The 19,109-nt window shown below is 45.3% G+C and overlaps 1 protein-coding gene across 18 annotated transcripts in view; it reads right to left on the bottom strand.

The window, feature by feature from the left end:
* LOC143664215 (olfactory receptor 14C36-like) overlaps positions 1 to 12,712 on the bottom strand; it is a 176,608-nt gene extending 163,896 nt beyond the window's left edge. For 11 of the 18 annotated variants that reach the window (XR_013166371.1, XR_013166372.1, XR_013166373.1 and 8 more), the window contains exons 1-4: positions 11,277 to 11,775; positions 9,182 to 9,405; positions 8,245 to 8,401; positions 4,376 to 4,528 (exon numbers count right to left, since the gene is read on the bottom strand). The gene's annotated coding sequence lies outside the window, so the exon portion shown is untranslated. Of the gene's footprint in view, positions 1 to 4,375; positions 4,529 to 8,244; positions 8,402 to 9,181; positions 9,406 to 11,276; positions 11,776 to 12,428 lie in introns of those variants that run through there. The other 7 variants (XM_077137863.1, XM_077137865.1, XM_077137864.1 and 4 more) reach the window with 6 other exon arrangements.
* Positions 12,713 to 19,109: the final 6,397 nt, after the last annotated feature.

Below are 19,109 nucleotides of genomic sequence, written 5' to 3'. Positions count from 1 at the left end.
AGTAATATCAATTAGATTGTAAAAAAGCCAAACAGGACCAGAATTGGATTGGGGTGTACTTTAGGTCCTGGTCTTCTCTGCATGTGCAGGGTGGATGAGAGCTGTGTGGGAGGGGGAGAAGGACTCAGGTGTTCAGTGAGCCCCTGCTTGAGCTCTTAAGGAGACCCATGGTCAGAACCATGGGGTGGCCTAGGGATGGGACTTTTGGCATTCAAGATTTGATTCTGGAGTCTGTGGAGGATTTAGGTGGTTGCTGGGCAGTCACGGTCTGTACCTGACCTCAACAAGTAAAGGCCATATTAGGTAAAAAGCGAAAGTGCTGAGAGTAAGGTGGGACTGTGTACTCACTTGTCCCACTGAAGGATCTGGTTCTCATCTTTTAGTCTCTGGTTAACTCCTCAACATCAATTGTGTGTGGCCCACCTCTCCAAACACTTCCTACCAGCCCTAACTGTCAGACACTCATCATTCCTTAACAGAAAATTCCTGACTCTCACACTTGTTCCTGGACAGCTAATGATTCCTTCTCCAACTTTAAATTCTGATTCATTCTCTCCTGCTGGTGTGGTTTCAGGAAAGATGAGATTCCCAGCATGTGTTCCTGGCACAGTTCACATGCAGAGCTGTGGTCCCAGGGCAGAAGCAAAGTGAAGCTAAACCCATGTTCCTACCAAGGGGCCCTGGCCCCACTTTTTGCTCCCAGCAAAGAGCTTGAGATAGAAATGGCCACATGTCAGCACACACTGATTCCTCCTATATACTTCACATTTCTGGTCCACAGTTTTTCTCTGCTAGTATCTTCTTCTTCTCAGGTGAACAGTATGCAGGAGCTGTCTACTCTTGATGTTCCTCTGGGTATGGGAAATTTATACTTGGTCATGCTTTTTCTAGCTGATGTCCCTTCTCTGTTCCTAGAGAGGCTTTAATGAATAGAAAGAGGGCTCACATGCTATACCCCCTCTTAGACACAGTGTGATGCTCAGATGGACACCAAGCACCTATTGTACAGAAGATTTCTAAGCAAAGCTGCATGTAGGCTTCTCTGTAGCATGGATTCTCACCATGAGTTTCTATCTGCTGTTGCGTACCCCAATACCCACACTGGTCATTCAATTCTAAGATGTTGACAAAATGACAGAATCCAGGCTCCACCATTCAGTGGTGCATGTCCTTACTCAAATATGCAACACTTGTGCATTCACTGTTCAGTATTCATCAGAAAATGGAGGCCACATAGAGTAGCTCAGGAAATTTGAGAGAGAAAACGTATCCTCTTTAAAGGGAACTAGGTTCACCCATGTTCTGTTCTGCTCTCCATCAAGGATGGGCATCCTTGCAGTTACACCCTGGGATGCAATGGCTGCTGTCGTGTTCTCACACACCTGGCTGTCTCATGGCCCTTCACGTCCTTATTTTGTATGAACAGTTGATGGGAGGTGGTCAGTCCACTGCTGCCCCACCCTGGTGCCATCCTGATGTTTAAATTCTTCCCACGGACCTGAAGCATTGGAAGTGTATGAAGTCCCATCACTGTGTATAACTCAACCCTGTCCACCATCTGACAATCAGGTATTGAGGGTGACTTGCAGTGCTGATCTGTCAAGGTCTCCCTGGCATATAATAGGTAAACACTCACTACTGAGCTGCTGTTTCTTGGTCAGGTTTTCCAACACTTCTCTGGTAGCACATGTAAAGTCAGGATTTGTGATGTGAAGGATTGATTATTCTCTTAATATGAACAGCAACTGAGGAAGCCATGGTGGGTGGCCCACTGTTTGTAGTCTGATTTCTGCTTGAGGTTTATCAATTCACACACCCATACACCCTGCTGCCCACTAAACACACATCTCAAGAGACACCACTGTCTTCTCAGGGTTTATATTCAAATATATGCAAAGTTTACTTGGCACTTAGCAATTGTTGCTCCAATGAATTTGGAGGAAACAGCTTTTTGGGTTGGCTTTGGATTTGCTATCTCACAGAGCTGATTCATAAGGCTCCGAATTGTGCAATCATGCAACATAATATGTGTGATGGTGTGAAGCTGTATGTATCCCCAGAGAAGTTATATTCTTAAATTTCATCCATTCTTGTGGTTATAGAAACATTGTTAGTAAGTCTTTTGGTGAGTGGGATCTTTTTTTTTTTAGTGAGAAATATTTACACAATTATACTCCAACAATATTATACAACCAATGGCTCATAATATCATCATATAGTTGTGCATTCTTCAACATGATCATTTTAAGAATATTTATATCACTTCAGAAAAAGAAAGAGCTCTAGAGCCCATACTTCTTGCTCCACCCTTTCATTAGCCCACAATATTTCAATCTAACCAATTTTTACCCTTTAATGCTCATTATTATTTATTTTTATTCTTTTTTTTACTCATCTGCCATATCCTGGTTAAAAGGAGCATCAGAAACAAGGATTTTACAATCTGACCATCCCATTCTAAAAGCTATACATTTATACAGTCTTCTTCAAGATTCAAGGGTACTGGGACACAGTTCAATAGTTTTCTGGTACATCCCCCTAGTCATATCAATATACCATAAACTAAAAAGAGATGTCTATATGATGCATAAGAAAAAACTCCAAAATAACCTCTTGACTCTCTTTGAAATCTCTCAGCCACTGAAACTTTGTCTTATTTATATCTTCCCCAATTTAGTCAAGAAGCCTTTCTCATTCCCATGATGCTGGGTACTGGATCATCCCCGGTAATCATGTCCCAGGTTGCCAGGGAGATTTACACCCCTGGGAATCACATCCCGGATAGGGGGTAGGCGGTTGGTTCATCTGACAAGTTGGCTTAGAGAAAGGGGCCATATCTGAGCAATGAAATAGGTTCTCTGGAGGATGATTTTTAGGCATAATTATCAGTAAACTTACCTGCTCCTTTGCAGGAATAAGCCTCATAGGGGTGAGCCCCAAGATTGAGGACTCAGCCTATTGAATTGGTTGTCCCCACTTCTTGCAAGAATATCAGGAATTCCCCAGATGGGGAAGTTGAATGTTTTCTCCTTTCTCTCCAGTCCCCCAAGCATCATTATACTGAAATGCTTATTTATTCTCTGCCCAAATTACTTTGGGATATACCAGGGCATCACACTATTCTGTACAAAGAAACAATATCTCTTGCCCTATTCAAGAGTCCATGTATTCATGGTGTTTAGCTATACTAACCATACAAGTTAAACTAGATATTGTACTACCCAAAATATAAATTTTGCAGCACATAAAACATCTCTCACTTTGTTCTTTCACAGAGGGTGAAATTTGAAAATAGGGGCCAAGTCATCCTTCACCCAGTATACTGATTTACCTTAGTCCTATCCAGATCAGCTTCATTCATATCTCTAGATGAAGTCTGATTACTTTTCCAGCTTAACAGTTTCTGAAAGGGGTAGTATGCAACTTTCATAGCTTCAGTGATCTAGTACTGAGTCTCAGGTTTCACATAAGTACATAAGATTCAGGTAACAACTGCACTATATACAATAGCTCAGTATCTCAGAATTTAGAAATATCAGTTACAACTCTTAAATATATGTGACTGCTGTAAGAGCTTACAATAGACCCCAACATGATAACTCATGACCTCAACTCCATTTCTCTGAGTTTGCATATTATATGCAACCCATATGAGTGAGGCATGGCAATATTTGTCTTTTTCTGACATTTTATTCTACATACTCTTCTTAAGATTCTTTCACCTAGTTGCGTGCCTGTAAGTGGGACCGTATGTTGAGACATGACCTACTTCTTTAAGGGTGGGTATCAATCCTCTTACTGCAATCCTTTATAAGACACTAAGAGAAAGAAGGTGGGGTAATTGATAATATAATTCAATTCACATAAATAATACCACACTATAAATACAGATATATTCTTAAATGAGACAGAATAGGCACAAAATTGTACCAACTATAAATTCCACTTATGAAAAATTCAGAATCTCACCTAAAGTGTTAAATGTGATAATGGTAGTTGTGCTTGGGCTTTAGTTGTGGGAATGGGAAAGGAAACAACTACAGAGTTGCTAGTAAACCAAAATCACTATGTGAAAATTTGTCAAGCTATACACTTATGGATTCTTATGTATATACGTCACTCTTCATTAAAAGATTAAAACACAATGAAAATAAATGCTGTTTGAGGTCCTTCCAGCTGCTGGATCTTGTGAAGATGGGCTTGGGAAGAGCTGGGCTGTGCACAGATCTGAGGGTGGGAACTAGGGAGACACACAGCAAGAAGGAACAAGAAGTACAGGTGTCCTTTCAAAAAGAGTAGAGACAACACACACTCAACCTGGAGAAACTGACACCATGAGGACAGGAATGGGGAGAACAGAAATGGCCTTACTCACTTATCAGATGGCCATTCTGGGTGAGAAGTCCCCAGCACACAGCACTTCCTCATGCACCACTAGCTTCCATTTGGCAGTCCTTTGCACATATAACATATGGCAGTGTCTGTTCTCTATGAGGCCCACCTTACCCTCCTGCAGATGAAAGCCATGCTGCAAGAATGAGGGGGGAGTCAACAACGTGGTCTGTAGACTAGCTGAGGAAACCCAGGGAACTCCACACCCATAATCTGTCTGCCTGTTCATGAATCTCCTTTCCTTTGTCATCCTCTCTTCTCCTCTCCTGCTTCCCTTCTCATCCTCTTCTTTTCCTCCCAGCCCTGCTCTCCCTCCACATCCTCATGTTCCCACCTCCAGTTCTCTTCCATCCTGTCTCATACCCCCATCAATGTTCTCAGGGAGCACACCCCAGCCAGTTCTATTCCACAGGATTTGTGGGGGGGCAGCTGTACTCCAGGGGTTGGGAGGCAGGTACAGATGATGCAGCTAAATGAAAGCAGCAAGAGACAAAGTCCACACAGAAATGACTGCAATTACACAAAATATGCAGAGTAGGTGAACACACAGAGACAAAAAAAAGAGTTTAGAAGTCACTAGGGCATGAAAGAAAAGAGGTGAGGCCAAGAGACTCCAACAGTTATACGGTTTCTTTTTCAGATGATGACAATGTTCTGGAATTTGATAGTGGTGGTGATTGAACAACCTTGTGCTTATACAAAAGCCCACTAAGTTGTACAACTTAAAAGACTGATTTTGTGTTATGTGAAAGATATCTCAATTTAAAAACAAGTCTATAGTGCAGCATCTTAGATTGTCTGTAAAAGAAGTTTAGACAGCATGTAAATGAGAGAAATTCTTGTCCACAATGTGTTATTCTTGAAAGCAACTCAGGAACTCTCTGAGTGCAGACAATTGGAGGGGTCTGATGAGTTGCTTCTGTCCTAGATGTGACTGTACATCTGCCCACAGTGGTCTCTGCTCTCTCTCTCCTTTTCTCTCCTTTAGAAGGATGCTCCACCATTGGATTTCAAAGAAGCACATCTTTTGTAAAATATGGTTCTATTGACTGGTCACTGGCAGACAGGACTTTCAGGTGACAACATACAACCCACTACATCTGACATCTATCCTCCTGAAATTCACATCCATCCAATGTGTAAGGTACACTAACCCCATCCCTGCATCCATAAAAGTCTAAACCCATTAGATGATCAAATCTGAAATCCAAAATCTAAGCCAAATATTGTTAGTTTAAAGAGCCAGTGATCTCATCATATAAATCATATATGGATATGATACATTCCAGGGACAAAATACCACTTAACCGCTGGATCAGGGACCATAAAAAAAAAAAAAACCCAGTAATCTCCCAAACAAAATGGTGGGAAAGGCATTGGATAGTCACTAGTTTACAAAATGGAGAAATTGGAAGAAACAAAGGGAGATTAATTACAGGTCGGGTGAAATTCTTTCATTTCTATGTGTCCCAGATCTGGGAATAGTCCTCCATGGCTCTTGGCTCTGCCTTATGGACCCATGGCAGCATCAGCTCTGTAGAACAGCTCCTCTGAGATATTCTTCTTTTGATCAAGGGATTTACTATGTCTGTACCTTAGTAGCTTCACCACCTGCAATCTGCTGCAAAATTTTAAGAGCTCAATAAGCTTCTTTTCCCTTGTCTAGACCCTGTCCATTTCAATTCAAACTATCAGTGAGGAAGGATTATCCATAGGAGGGGACCTTGGTTTGACCTGAATGTGATGATGGGAGGCAGGTGATGGCAGCTCAGCTGAGCATAGGAAAGAAGCTTCCTCAGGTAGCCCTCTATCCCCCTTGCTGTCCTCCCTGCTTCCCCTGAACAACACAAGAAAGCTTCAAAGAAAAGAACCACCCAACTGACGTTGAGACATTAGAGGCCCTGATGGCTACTATTCCCATGGATAACTCTGCTGTACCCCACCAGCAGTTGTCCCAAATTTCAGTGGGTTTCCACCACATTTGCAGCAGACAGTGTTGTGGGGAGGTATCTATTATGGTGGGGAAGTCTCTTGAGTTGGGTGAACAGTGTATGAGCTGATGAGGAACAACTATGTGGTCATCCTGACAGAAAAGGCCATTGGCCTCATGCATGTGGGAGGAGGAGGGACACCTTAAGCCCCATCTCCTCCTTTACATGCCCTCCAATGTGCTGTCCCTGATTATCTCTGGAATGACAGACATCCAGTCACAATACTCTTAGGTTTAGTCAATTGTCCACATTAAAGAAAGAAACTGACTACCTGAGAAGACGACAGCAGAGCAAGAGCTGCCATGTGCCTGGACCCTAAGAGCTGCAGCCAGCACTGATGGCTTGGATTAAGGCTTCAGGTGGGGTTTTAGGAGGAGACCAGCCCTGCTGTGTCAACCATTCAGTGTGTCAACAGAATCCAACCTGGAAACAGATGTGGACAGGCCTTAGACACCCAAGAGAAGAACACAAAGACCACACGTAACAAGGGACTGAAAGGATTGGCAGGAAAGGGGAGCTTAGGGGTAAAGGCAGGCAGGCTACCAGAGCAGAGGGCCCTTCAAGAGACAAGCCAGGCACTTCAGAGTCCATCTCCAGCCCTACACAAAGGGCCTGGCATTGCACCTCAGTCCCCATTTTTATGGCACATTGTCCTTAAAGGGACACTCCTAACATCTATGTTCTAATTTGCTAGCTACCAGAAAGCAATATACCAGAAACTGAATGGCTTTAAAAAAGGGGAATCTAATAAGTTGCTACTTTACCGTTCTAAGACTGTGGAAATGTCCAAATTAAAACAAGACAATAGAAATGTCCCATCTAAGGCATCCAGGGAAAGAATCATTGGTTGTAGGCCAATGCTGTTCGGGGTTTCTCTCTCAACAGGTAAGGCATATGGGGAAGATGGCGATGTCTGCAGGCTTTCTCTGCAAGCTTCTTGTTTCCTGAAGGTCCCTGAGGGGCATTTTCGTTCTTCATCTCCCAGGGTCTGTGGTAGTATGGGCTCTCTGCTTTGTGGCTTCTTTATCATTTTTGAGTTTTCTACAAAATGCTTCCTTTTTTAAAGATTCCAGTGAACTAATCAAGACCCACCCACAATGGGTGGAGTCATTCTCTAAGGAAAGATTAATACCCAAACTCGGGTGAGTCACATCTCCACGGAGATAACCTAATCAAGCTTCCAGCCTACATTATTGAATAGGGATTAAAAGATATGGTTGCTCCCACAAGATCGATTAGTATTAAAACATGGCTTTTCTAGAGTACATAAATTCCTTCAAACTAGTATAATCCCCATGTAAAGACATCCAGACTCTTTCTCTGACTGGATGGTTCCAGGGTACAGAGAGGACCCAAGAAACATGTTGGCAGCTATTAACTCAGGATCCTTTGAAATGGGCAAAGTCTAAGCCTTCTCTGCTCTCATGTGCCACCTGCTTCCAATGGTGAGCCATTTAATCTTACATTAGTCACCCCTTGCTAAGGGTGCCTCAGGCAGTTATTAAGAAAGGGGGATGCAATCTACGTCCTTGATCAGGGCTTTGCCCATCACGCATTTGATCATGTGCTCTACCAGGAGCTTGAGATAAAGGCAGGCTGGATGTCATACTCGAGGAATGGGTGTGGATGATGAGGGTACTGTTATTCCAGAACTAGTGAGCTAAAGCCAGCTACCAACAGAAAGTTGGATGTGTTCCTGTACTCCAGGGGGACCACGGAAAGTGGAAAGGTGCTGAATGACTATCAGCACTCCAGAAAGAATAAGAGGAAGCATAACAAAACATCTGGAGACTATCATGGGCTTTTATCTCTTTCTGTATACTAGAATTACTCTTGGAATGCCATTGGCTAATCAGCATACCTTGGTTACAAATGGAGAGGATGGACACACCAGCCTGGAACTGAGGGATTTCAGAGATCCACAGTTGTTGCAGGGCAGAGATGGGGCTGAGGTCAGGTATTGCAAACATGGCCCTAGCTCCTTGGGCACAGTATCCTCTTTTTCACTGGAAGGGGCTCTGGACAGGAGGGAGAGGAGCAGTCTGTGACCATCCTGGGGCTGGTGAATGTATGCCTTCTTTGCCAACCCTGGTAAAGCTAAGACATTCATATGAGGGGTGTGGATCCCTGAAGGCTCATTTCTTACTTGGATTCATTGATCAGCCTTTTCCATTCCTTTCTCTCCTACCTATTCCCTCCCCAGCCCCTCCTACATAAAATGGTAGGACCCTAAAGAAAGCAGATTTGGAAAGCATTCCTGCATCACTTATGGACCATAGAACATTAGATAGGTCACTTCACCCTTTATAGCCCATGAAGTGAACAGACAAAATGACATTATGGCTGGAAGCCCTCTCTGGGCACTGATCTTGTTGAACAGCTGCATGACTGTTGCCCTGTGACTTCCAGTCAGCATGGTCCACCAAGGAAGCCACCAAAGCTCCCAAAGTGTTCCAAGAGGACAAGGAGGTCAGCCTCCTTATGCACGGGGGAGGCTCAGCTATCATGGCTTGGGTGGGGGCAGTGCAGTTGTCCCCTAAGCTTCCTCTAGCACTGTGGTATGGCAACTTTGATGACACACTGTGGACCATGGACCCCTGATCACCCAATCACTCCAAGTTGCAGTGGTCCCAACTCCTTGTATTCCATTCTATCATTTCTAGTTAAGACACCTTCCCCAGCATCCTCCTCTTCAACCTATGTTTAAGCTTCAGAGAAGCCTTCTACATCCTGGGACCAGGCCTAGCCCTTGTCCACTTCAGAGCCCCCAACCTGCATTGCTATTCACTGGAACCCACCCATCTCCTCAGGTTCTTCTGCAAAGCACAGACTTTGGGTTCAGGTTGCTGAAGGTTGAAACCCAAAGCTGGACAATGTCATTCCCATATGGCAGGATCCAAGACACTCAGACTTCTGGAGTCCAAACTGAAGAGTGTGATTCAAATAGTAGGAGCCTGTGTTGTGTTTACAGTAGGGGAGCTGCTGTCTCCTGAAGTGCTTGGACTGGAAGGTCAACCTGACCCTGTGAACAGAACACGGGACTAGGTCTTAGTCAGAATAATAAGAGGGAAAACTAAATGTGAACCCAGGGTGAAGGCTGGGTGTGCTCACTGAAAGCTGTAGGACATGAGTGATTTTGCTGTTTGATCATCTGTAATTGTGACCAAGTCACTGAGTGTTCTGGAGGGGCACCTGAACATCAGAGAGTGTCACCAAACTCTATTATAAAGTTAACTGGCTAGTTTGGCCCCCATAATGGGCCCCCTCCTGCCCTTATGATAGAGAGAAGATTGACTAAAGGGTGCTGGTCCCACCTGTGATTAAATAGCAGGAGGGAAGGAGGGGAAGGGCCCAGCATGCCTTCATCCCAGCCAAGAGCCACAGGCCTCTACCCATCTCCAGGTCTTCCAATAGGAACACACCTGTCTCCATGATCTTTGTGAGCACATTCTTACATAGTTCCCCATCCAAGCAGCCATTTGCCTTTGGAAAACTGATGCTCAGGGACATGCAGGAACAGCCCTAGGCCTCTGAGTTATGCAGAGTACAAAAGATAGATTAGGGCTACTCCTTACTGGGCCAGGGTGCAACCTGCCCTGTGGTTTATTTGAGAATGAGGTCCCTCCAATCCTTGGATCCCTGTTTAGACCTCTCCCTTGTGGGACACTTCTTTTTGGAAACTCCACTTGGGCCCAGTTGATCCCACCGTGCTTTTCTGGAGCAATTGGAGCCAGAGTAGAGTCATGAAGATGCAACTTTCACCCCCTAATATTAGCATCTGTCTCCACATTTTGAGCTGGCCAGAGGCTTCCCAGATCATCTCCTTTATTCATTCAGCAACTATGACCCAAGATCCTTCCCTTTACCAAGCTCTATGTTAGGTCCCAACTATGGAACTGAAGAATGGCCAGACCCCTGCCCACCAGCAGCTCACATTCTGGAAGGGCAGAGGACAGTAGCATGGAAGCCATTACCAGTGACAGAAAAAAGCAAGCACTATAGTGAGAAGTAAGCAAGCACTGAGAGGAGGGTTCTGGGAGCACAAGGGGTCACAGTGAGGGACCCTTATGCTGTTGCTAGAATATCAGGAGGAAGCCAGCCCTGCACAGATCTAGGAAACGTGTGCCTGGGAGAGGCACAACGGGAACAGAGGCAGAGGTAGAGGCAGAGGCAGAGTGAGTTTGGCCAGGGAGGAGATTAGAAAAGGGGCGGCATGGGTGAGCAGACTTGAGAGGGGATGAGGGGAGGAAGGGAGGAAGGCGGCATCAGGTCCTGAACTTATGGATCACAAGTGATAAAATTATGCCAAAATCTGGTGGTTCAATACTGGAAATATTTATTATTGTCACACAATTTCTCTGGACTGGGACTCAGAGTGCAAATTACTTGGGTGTCTCTCTATGCAGAACTCTCAAGTGACTGGCTGGTGCTATGGTCACAACTAAGGCTCAACTTGGGAGCATTTGCCTCCAAGACAGTCACAGGGATTGGCAAGTTTTCATATTTGTGAGAATATTGTTAGACAGATAGAGAGCTCATGCATAGGAGAGAGTGATGATGATGATAGTAAAACAATAAAACAATGTGCAACTAAATCTTAGGAGTGACAATCTATAATTTAGCCATATTGTCTTGTCTAGAAGGCAGTCACTAGTCCAGGACACACTTCAAGGGGTGTTATACTAGGCTCCTTAGAAACAGAAGTGGGGTCATTGAGAACCAGAGCACAGGCTGCTGACCACAGAAGTGGGAAGGAGCACCCGCACTTGAGTCTAAATATAGTGGGCAAAATCAGGAAGGCTCCTTGCCACAGTAACAATATATAAATATCATCCAGTTTCAACTTCCTTATGGTACAGACAGAGACATAAAACCAGAGATAACGTGACTTACCTAAGATCATGGGCCATATCCAGCTTTGTTTTGAGTTGTATTCAGTGTTTCTTCCATCCCCTTATTATAATATTTCTTGACTATATTTGGGCCTTAGCTACTTGTGAAACAAGCATATGGGTTTTCCCATATACTTTCTGACCCCATATACTTTCCATATGGTGTTCCCCAGAAGTAGATGCTAGAAAGAACCATATTTTGTCAGAGAAGACAGTGAGAAAATGCAATGACTATCATAAGGAAACTGATATGAAGGAGTAACCAGGTCAGAACCCAGGCCGGTCTCCTCCTAGAGGGGCCATAAGTGCCCCAGGCCTTCTCATTTAGTTGTGGGGAAGGACACATAGGCAAGACTGTGGGCAGTCCACAGATGACATGAGGTAGGAACATGAGCTGTGAGAAGATCAGAGTGGCTTGTGTGGAGCGTTCTTATCCATTGAGAGGGCCCAGGTAAGGAGACCTAAGAGGTGACCTCACATCCTTGGTGATAGAGCCCAACAGAATGTGGAAACCTGGTAACCAGGCTCCCTGATTCCAGACAGCCCCCCTACCTGCCTTACTTGGGAGACTCTGGAGAGAACAGGAGGTTCACCTGCAACCTTGCTCATTCTTGAGACTTACGTTGCAGAGCTAGGAATGAGAGCCTTCTCCAGCACTGGTAATGGTTCTCAACCTCCAGCCATGCAGACAGCAGTTGTAACAATGAGAGCCAGATAACTTTCCAAAAGCTGAAGGCAGCCACATCTCCATCAGTATCACCAGTTCCTCAGCTGGAAGTTGCTTCAGCGCTACCTTCAGTGCCAACTACACATGTATCAAGTGTCCATTATGGAGCTGCAACCTGCTCCTTGAACATTCATAGCACTGGCTCTAGGGTGGGAGGCAGGTTTGCCACCTCCAGTGGCACTAGTACTATGGTTCAAATCTGCATAAGGACCATCTATACTACCAGAGTCTTCCTGCCCCTTGCTTGAGATATCATAATATGGACTAAGTGAGGAGAAAGGTAACCACTTGGCATTCCGCCCTGAAATGATGAAAAGCAGTTATACCGATGGATGTGGTGAACACCTGGCCTCAGCAGGAGCCACCTCCAGTGTAGCAGATTGTGAGATGATCTCTATGCACTTGAGGAAAACATAGTTCTCTTACCTGCTAGCCTTGGGCACTGGGTTACTCAAAGGCTGGGCACTCTCAGGGGCAGAGCACCTTCCTCAGCTGCCTGAGTGCCTGCTGAAATCACAGGGCCCTGGCTTGGGTCCTGGAGGATGATGGGATCTGAGCTGGAGCAGGCAGGTCTGGGTGACACCCCCCCTTCTCCACAAAGGCAGTTGAAGAAGGTGGTGTTCTATCACTGTCTGGATTCCATCTGGTTCCAGTTCAACAAGAAGGGCAAGGAGCACCTAGCAGCCGCCATCAATGCCAACATTACCCTATTCAACCATGTGCTCAACTGTGTCATCACTACCTTCCTTGGAGACCAGAGCACAGAGGCCCCAGATACGGCCATGGTAGCTGAGAACTGGACACAGGTGGCCAGGGTACACTGCATGGGCCATGGCAGGTTGTAAGGACATAAGGTATGATATGTTCTGTTCCTGCCATCCTAGAAAGGTCTTTCTAGTGGATTCAGAAGGACAGACACCCACCTGCACAGGTCAGAAGATCAGATATTCAATGACAAAGAGGACTGGGGATAGTGGACATAGAGGCTGAGTCTTGCCCAGAGAATGCCTTGCTGAGGCAGCTCTGAAAAGAGGGAAGGAAGGGACAACTTGACTGGCCTAGAGGAGGTAATGTGATTGGCTGGTCCTAGGAGCATCAACAAGGCAAGATATGAAGATGTGAGGTATTTGGCAGGTACATGAAGACACAAAAAGATCACTGAAGGGCAGCTGCTGCAACTCAGATGCAGAGGATATGGGTACCCCAAGTTGGTCGCTGTCATGGTTAGGGACAGGTGTCAACTTGGCCAAGTTGTGGTACCTGTTCATCTGATTGGGCAAGCGCTGGCCTGTCTGTTGCAATGAGGACATTTCATAGGATTAGGTCATGATCACGTCAGCTACATCCACAGCTGATTCCATTTGTAATCAGGCAAAGGGGAGTGTCTTCTGCAATTAGTGATGCTAAATCCAATCACGGGAAGCCTTTTAAGGAGGACTCAGAGGAGACAGGTTGCATTCCTGCTTTGGATGGTGAGCCTCTCCTGTGGAGTTCATCCAGGCCATCCATTGGAGTCATTGGCTTCACAGCCTGCCCTGTGGATTTTGGACTCTGCATTCCTACGGTCACGTGAGTCACTTTCATAAATTTTATATTTGCAAGTGTTCCCTGTTGATTCTGTTTCTCTAGAGAACCCTAAATAATACATCTTGGTACCAGGAGTGGTTCTTAAGGAACAGAATCTTAAAAATGGGTTTTTATGAATGGTTTTCTACTCTGACTGGGCTCAGAGACACTAAGGACTCTGATTTCCGTAATCAGAATGACACTCCCAATCCATGGACTGAGTTGGCAAAGGAGATAGTCAAAATATCATCATTCGATTCTCCTAATGCTTCGCTTGTACGAAGCCAGACTCTGGGGTATAATGTTTTTGACACCTTTACAGAGTTTTTTAGAAATAAGAGTTATAGAGATGTTAGTCGGTTGTTGTTAGATACACTGTCTACTTTAAAGGGTGAAAGGGATGGGCTTAAGGCTTCAAACAAGAAGCTTAAGTGCCGTCTGAAAGATGTAGAGGTTTCTATGAGTATCCTGAAGGAAAATTTTATTTCCTGTAGCCGTAGACTTGAGATCTCTGAAAATCAAACTCAGAATCTTATTGTTAGAGTAGCAACTTTACAACGTAAACTGAAATCTCAGTCTTGCATGGTGTCTGCCGTTAAAGTGAGGGCATTGATTGGAAAGGAGTGGGACCCTGAAAAATGGGATGGTGACATATGGATTGATAATGATGTTGGGGGTGAGGTTGAAACCCTAGAACATGCTGAGCCTTCTTTAGATAACCCTGTAATAGTCTGCCCTGAGGACATAGCCGCTCCACCTCCGGACTGCCTTGAGGAATTGGCCACCCAACCTCCTCCTGAAGGGATTAGCCCTAGAGTTATTAATCCTGTTTCACCAGATGAAACTGCAAATGAAAGCCCTGAACCAAATGGCTTGGAAGATATTTCTAATTCTTTTCATGACCCACCCCCACCACCCCTCATTTCTTCTAGACCTATAACTAGACTAAAGTCCCAACAGGCCCCTAAAGGTGAGGTACAAAGTATCACACATGAGGAGGTACGTTATACTCCAAAAGAACTGTGTGAGTTTTCCAATTTATATAGACAGAAATCAGGGGAATATGTGTGGCAATGGATTTTAAGAGTGTGGGATAATGGTGGGAGGAATATAAGGCTGGATCAGGCTGAATTTATTGATATGGGCCCACTAAGCAGAGATTCTGCATTCAATGTTATAGCTCGAGCAGTTAGAAAAGGTGTTAACAGCTTGTTTGGGTGGTTGGTTGAAACATGGATCAAAAGGTGGCCAACATTACCTGAGGTTGAAATGCCAGAACTGCCCTGGTATAATGTAGATGAGGGGATCCAGAGGCTTAGAGAGATTGGGATGTTAGAGTGGATTTATCATGCAAAGCCTGCTCTTACAACCCAGGAATGTCCAGAGGATGCACCTTTTACCAGAACAGTGAGAAATAAATTTGTGAGATTAGCACCATCATCCCTCAAGAGCTCTGTGGTTGCACTTCTCTGTAGGTCAGATATTACTGTAGGAACTGCTGTCACTGAGCTGGAATCCTTAAACACAATGGGGATGACAGGATCCCGAGTTGGCAGAAGCCAGGTGGCAGCACTTAATCACCAAAGACAGGGTAGACGCGGCTATTATAATAGACAACAAACTCAAAGGAGGCATCAAAATTATATGACATGCAGAGATTTGTGGCATTGGCTAGTAAATCATGGGGTGCCTAGAAATACAATAGAAGGGCAGTCTACTAAATTCTTGTTGGAGCTGTATAAACAAGAGAGTTCTAGGTCAAGGGAACAGAAGTCTAACCTGAATTACAAAAACACAGAGCCACGGCCCCTTAATCAATTTCCAGACTTGAAACAGTTTACAGACCCTGAGCCCCTTGAATGAAGGGGAGGCCAGGTCCCTATGGGGGAGAAACCTGTTACACTGCCACAAATTTATACTGTTAACCTTCCTCTAAGTCTTCCCCAAGGAGACCGACGGCCTTTAACCAGGGTAACTGTGCATTGGGGAAAAGGAATGATCAGATATTTCGGGGATTATTAGACACTGGTTCAGAAGTGACATTAATTCCAGGGGACCCAAAACGTCACTCTGGACCACCAGTCAGAGTGGGGGCTTATGGAGGCCAGGTGATCAATGGAGTTTTAGCTCAGGTCCGTCTCACAGTGGGTCCACTGGGCCCCCGGACCCATCCTGTAGTTATTTCCCCAGTTCCGGAATGTATAATTGGCATAGACTTACTGAGCAACTGGCAGAATCCCCACGTTGGTTCTCTAACTCGTGCAGTGAGGGCTATTATGGTGGGAAAGGCCAAGTGGAAGCCACTAGAACTGCCCCTACCAAGCAAAATAGTAAATCAAAAGCAATACCGTATTCCTGGAGGGATTGCAGAGATTACTGCCACTCTTAAGGACTTGAAAGATGCAGGGGTGGTGATTCCCACCACATCCCCGTTCAACTCTCCTATTTGGCCTGTGCAGAAAACAGATGGGTCTTGGAGAATGACAGTGGATTATCGTAAACTCAACCAGGTGGTAACTCCAATTGCAGCTGCTGTTCCAGATGTAGTATCATTGCTTGAGCAAATCAATACATCCCCTGGTACCTGGTATACAGCTATTGATCTGCAAATGCTTTTTTCTCAATTGCTATTAGTAAGGACCACCAGAAACAGTTTGCTTTCAGCTGGCAAGGTCAGCAATATACTTTCACTGTCCTACCTCAGGGGTATATCAACTCTCCAGCCCTATGTCATAATCTTGTTCGCAGAGACCTTGATCGTTTCTCCCTCCCACAAGACATCACACTGGTCCATTATATTGATGATATCATGTTGATTGGACTTAGTGAGCAAGAAGTAGCAACTACTCTAGATTTACTGGTAAGGCATTTGCGTGTCAGAGGATGGGAGATAAATCCAACAAAAATACAGGGGCCTTCCACCTCAGTAAAATTTTTAGGTGTCCAGTGGTGTGGGGCATGTCGAGATATCCCTTCTAAGGTGAAGGATAAATTGCTGCATCTGGCCCCTCCCACATCCAAAAAAGAGGCACAATGCCTAGTTGGTCTTTTTGGATTTGGGCAACAACATATTCCTCATTTGGGTGTGCTACTCCGGCCCATTTATCGAGTGACCAGAAAAGCTGCTAATTTTGAGTGGGGACCTGAACAAGAGGAGGCTCTGCGACAGGTCCAGGCTGCTGTACAAGCTGCTCTGCCACTTGGGCCATATGATCCAGCAGATCCAATGGTGCTGGAAGTGTCAGTGGCAAATAGAGATGCTGCCTGGAGCCTTTGGCAGGCCCCTATAGGAGAATCACAACGCAGACCCTTAGGATTTTGGAGCAAAGCCTTACCATCTGCTGAAGATAACTACTCTCCTTTTGAGAAACAGCTTTTGGCCTGCTACTGGGCCTTAGTAGAGACTGAACGCTTAACCATGGGCCACCAAGTTACCATGAGACCTGAGTTGCCTATCATGAGTTGGGTGTTGTCTGACCCACCAAGCCATAAAGTTGGGCGTGCACAGCAGCACTCTGTTGTAAAGTGGAAATGGTATATACGAGATAGAGCCAGAGCAGGTCCTGAAGGCACAAGTAAGTTACATGAAGAAGTGGCACAAATGCCCATGGTTTCCACTCCTGCTGCCACATTACCTTCTCTTTCCCAGACCAGAGCTATGGCCTCTTGGGGTGTTCCTTACAGTGAATTGACTGAGGAAGAGAAAACTCGGGCCTGGTTTACAGATGGTTCAGCACGATATGCAGGTACCACCCGAAAGTGGACAGCTGCAGCATTACAACCCCTTTCTGGGGTGTCCTTGAAGGACAGTGGTGAAGGGAAATCCTCCCAGTGGGCAGAACTTCGAGCAGTGCACCTGGTTGTTCATTTTGCTTGGAAGGAAAACTGGCCAGAGGTGCGTTTGTATACTGACTCATGGGCTGTTGCTAATGGTTTGGCTGGATGGTCAGGGACTTGGAAAGACCATAATTGGAAAATTGGTGACAAAGAGGTCTGGGGAAGACGTATGTGGATAGACCTTTCTGAGTGGGCTAAAAACATGAAGATATTTGTGTCCCATGTGAATGCACACCAGAGGGTGACTTCAGCAGAGGAAGATTTTAATAATCAAGTGGATAAGATGACCCGTTCTATGGATACCAGTCAGCCTCTTTCCCCAGCAACTCCTGTTATTGCCCAATGGGCTCATGAACAAAGTGGTCATGGTGGTAGGGATGGAGGTTATGCATGGGCTCAGCAACATGGACTTCCACTCACCAAGGCTGACCTGGCTACAGCCACTGCTGAGTGCCCAATCTGCCAGCAGCAGAGACCCACACTCAGCCCCCGATATGGCACCATTCCCCGAGGTGACCAGCCAGCTACATGGTGGCAGGTTGATTACATTGGACCACTTCCTTCATGGAAGGGGCAGTGATTTGTTCTAAGTGGAATAGACACATACTCTGGATATGGGTTTGCTTTCCCTGCACGCAATGCTTCTGCCAAAACTACTATCCGTGGTCTTACAGAATGCCTTATCCATCGTCATGGTATTCCACATAGCATTGCTTCGGATCAAGGAACACACTTCACAGCAAATGAAGTGCGGGAATGGGCACATGCTCATGGAATTCTCTGGTCTTACCATGTTCCCCATCATCCAGAAGCTGCTGGATTGATAGAACGGTGGAATGGCCTTTTGAAAACTCAATTACAGTGCCAACTAGGTGGCAAAAACTTGAAAGGCTGGGGTAATGTTCTCCAGGAAGCTGTGTATGCTCTGAATCAGCGTCCACTGTATGGTGCTGTTTCTCCCATAGCCAGGATCCATGGGTCCAGGAACCAAGGGGTGGAAATGGGTGTGGTGCCACTCACTATTACTCCTAGTGATCCACTAGGAAAATTTTTGCTTCCTGTTCCTGCTACCCTGAGCTCTGCTGGTCTACAGGTTTTAGTTCCAAAATGGGGTGTGCTTTCTCCAGGAGAAACAACAGTGATACCACTGAACTGGAAGTTAAGATTGCCACCTGGCCACTTTGGGCTACTTATGCCTCTGGATCAACACACCAAGAAGGGGATTACATTATTGTCTGGGGTAATTAACCCTGACTATCAGAAGGAAGTAGGACTGCAACTACATAATGGATGTAAAGAAGAGTTTTCTTGGAATATAGGAGATCCCCTGGGGCGTCTATTAGTACTACCATGCCCTGTGATTAAAATCAATGGAAAACTGCAACAACACAATCCAGGCAGGACCACTAATGGCTCTGAGACTTCAGGAATGAAGGTTTGGGTCACCCCACCAGGCAAAGAACCACGGCCAGCTGAAGTGCTTGCTGAGGGGAAAGGGAACATGGAATGGGTAGTAGAAGAAGGTAGTGTTAAATATGAACTTCGACCACGTGATCAGTTACAGAAACGAGGACTGTAATGCTGTTTTGTTTGTGTTATACTATTTAAGCTGTAAGATATCAAGTTTAAGAATGAATGTTGCCCAAGGATTTGCACGCTATTCTGGAGAGATTTAATGTGTTTCCAGTTATATGCAGGACAGTC

The sequence above is a fragment of the Tamandua tetradactyla genome, chromosome 20 (genome assembly GCF_023851605.1).
Source record: "Tamandua tetradactyla isolate mTamTet1 chromosome 20, mTamTet1.pri, whole genome shotgun sequence".
Lineage (NCBI taxonomy): Eukaryota > Metazoa > Chordata > Mammalia > Pilosa > Myrmecophagidae > Tamandua > Tamandua tetradactyla.
Note: the sequence above shows the minus strand (reverse complement) of the source record. Positions and strands in the feature narration are given on the sequence as shown.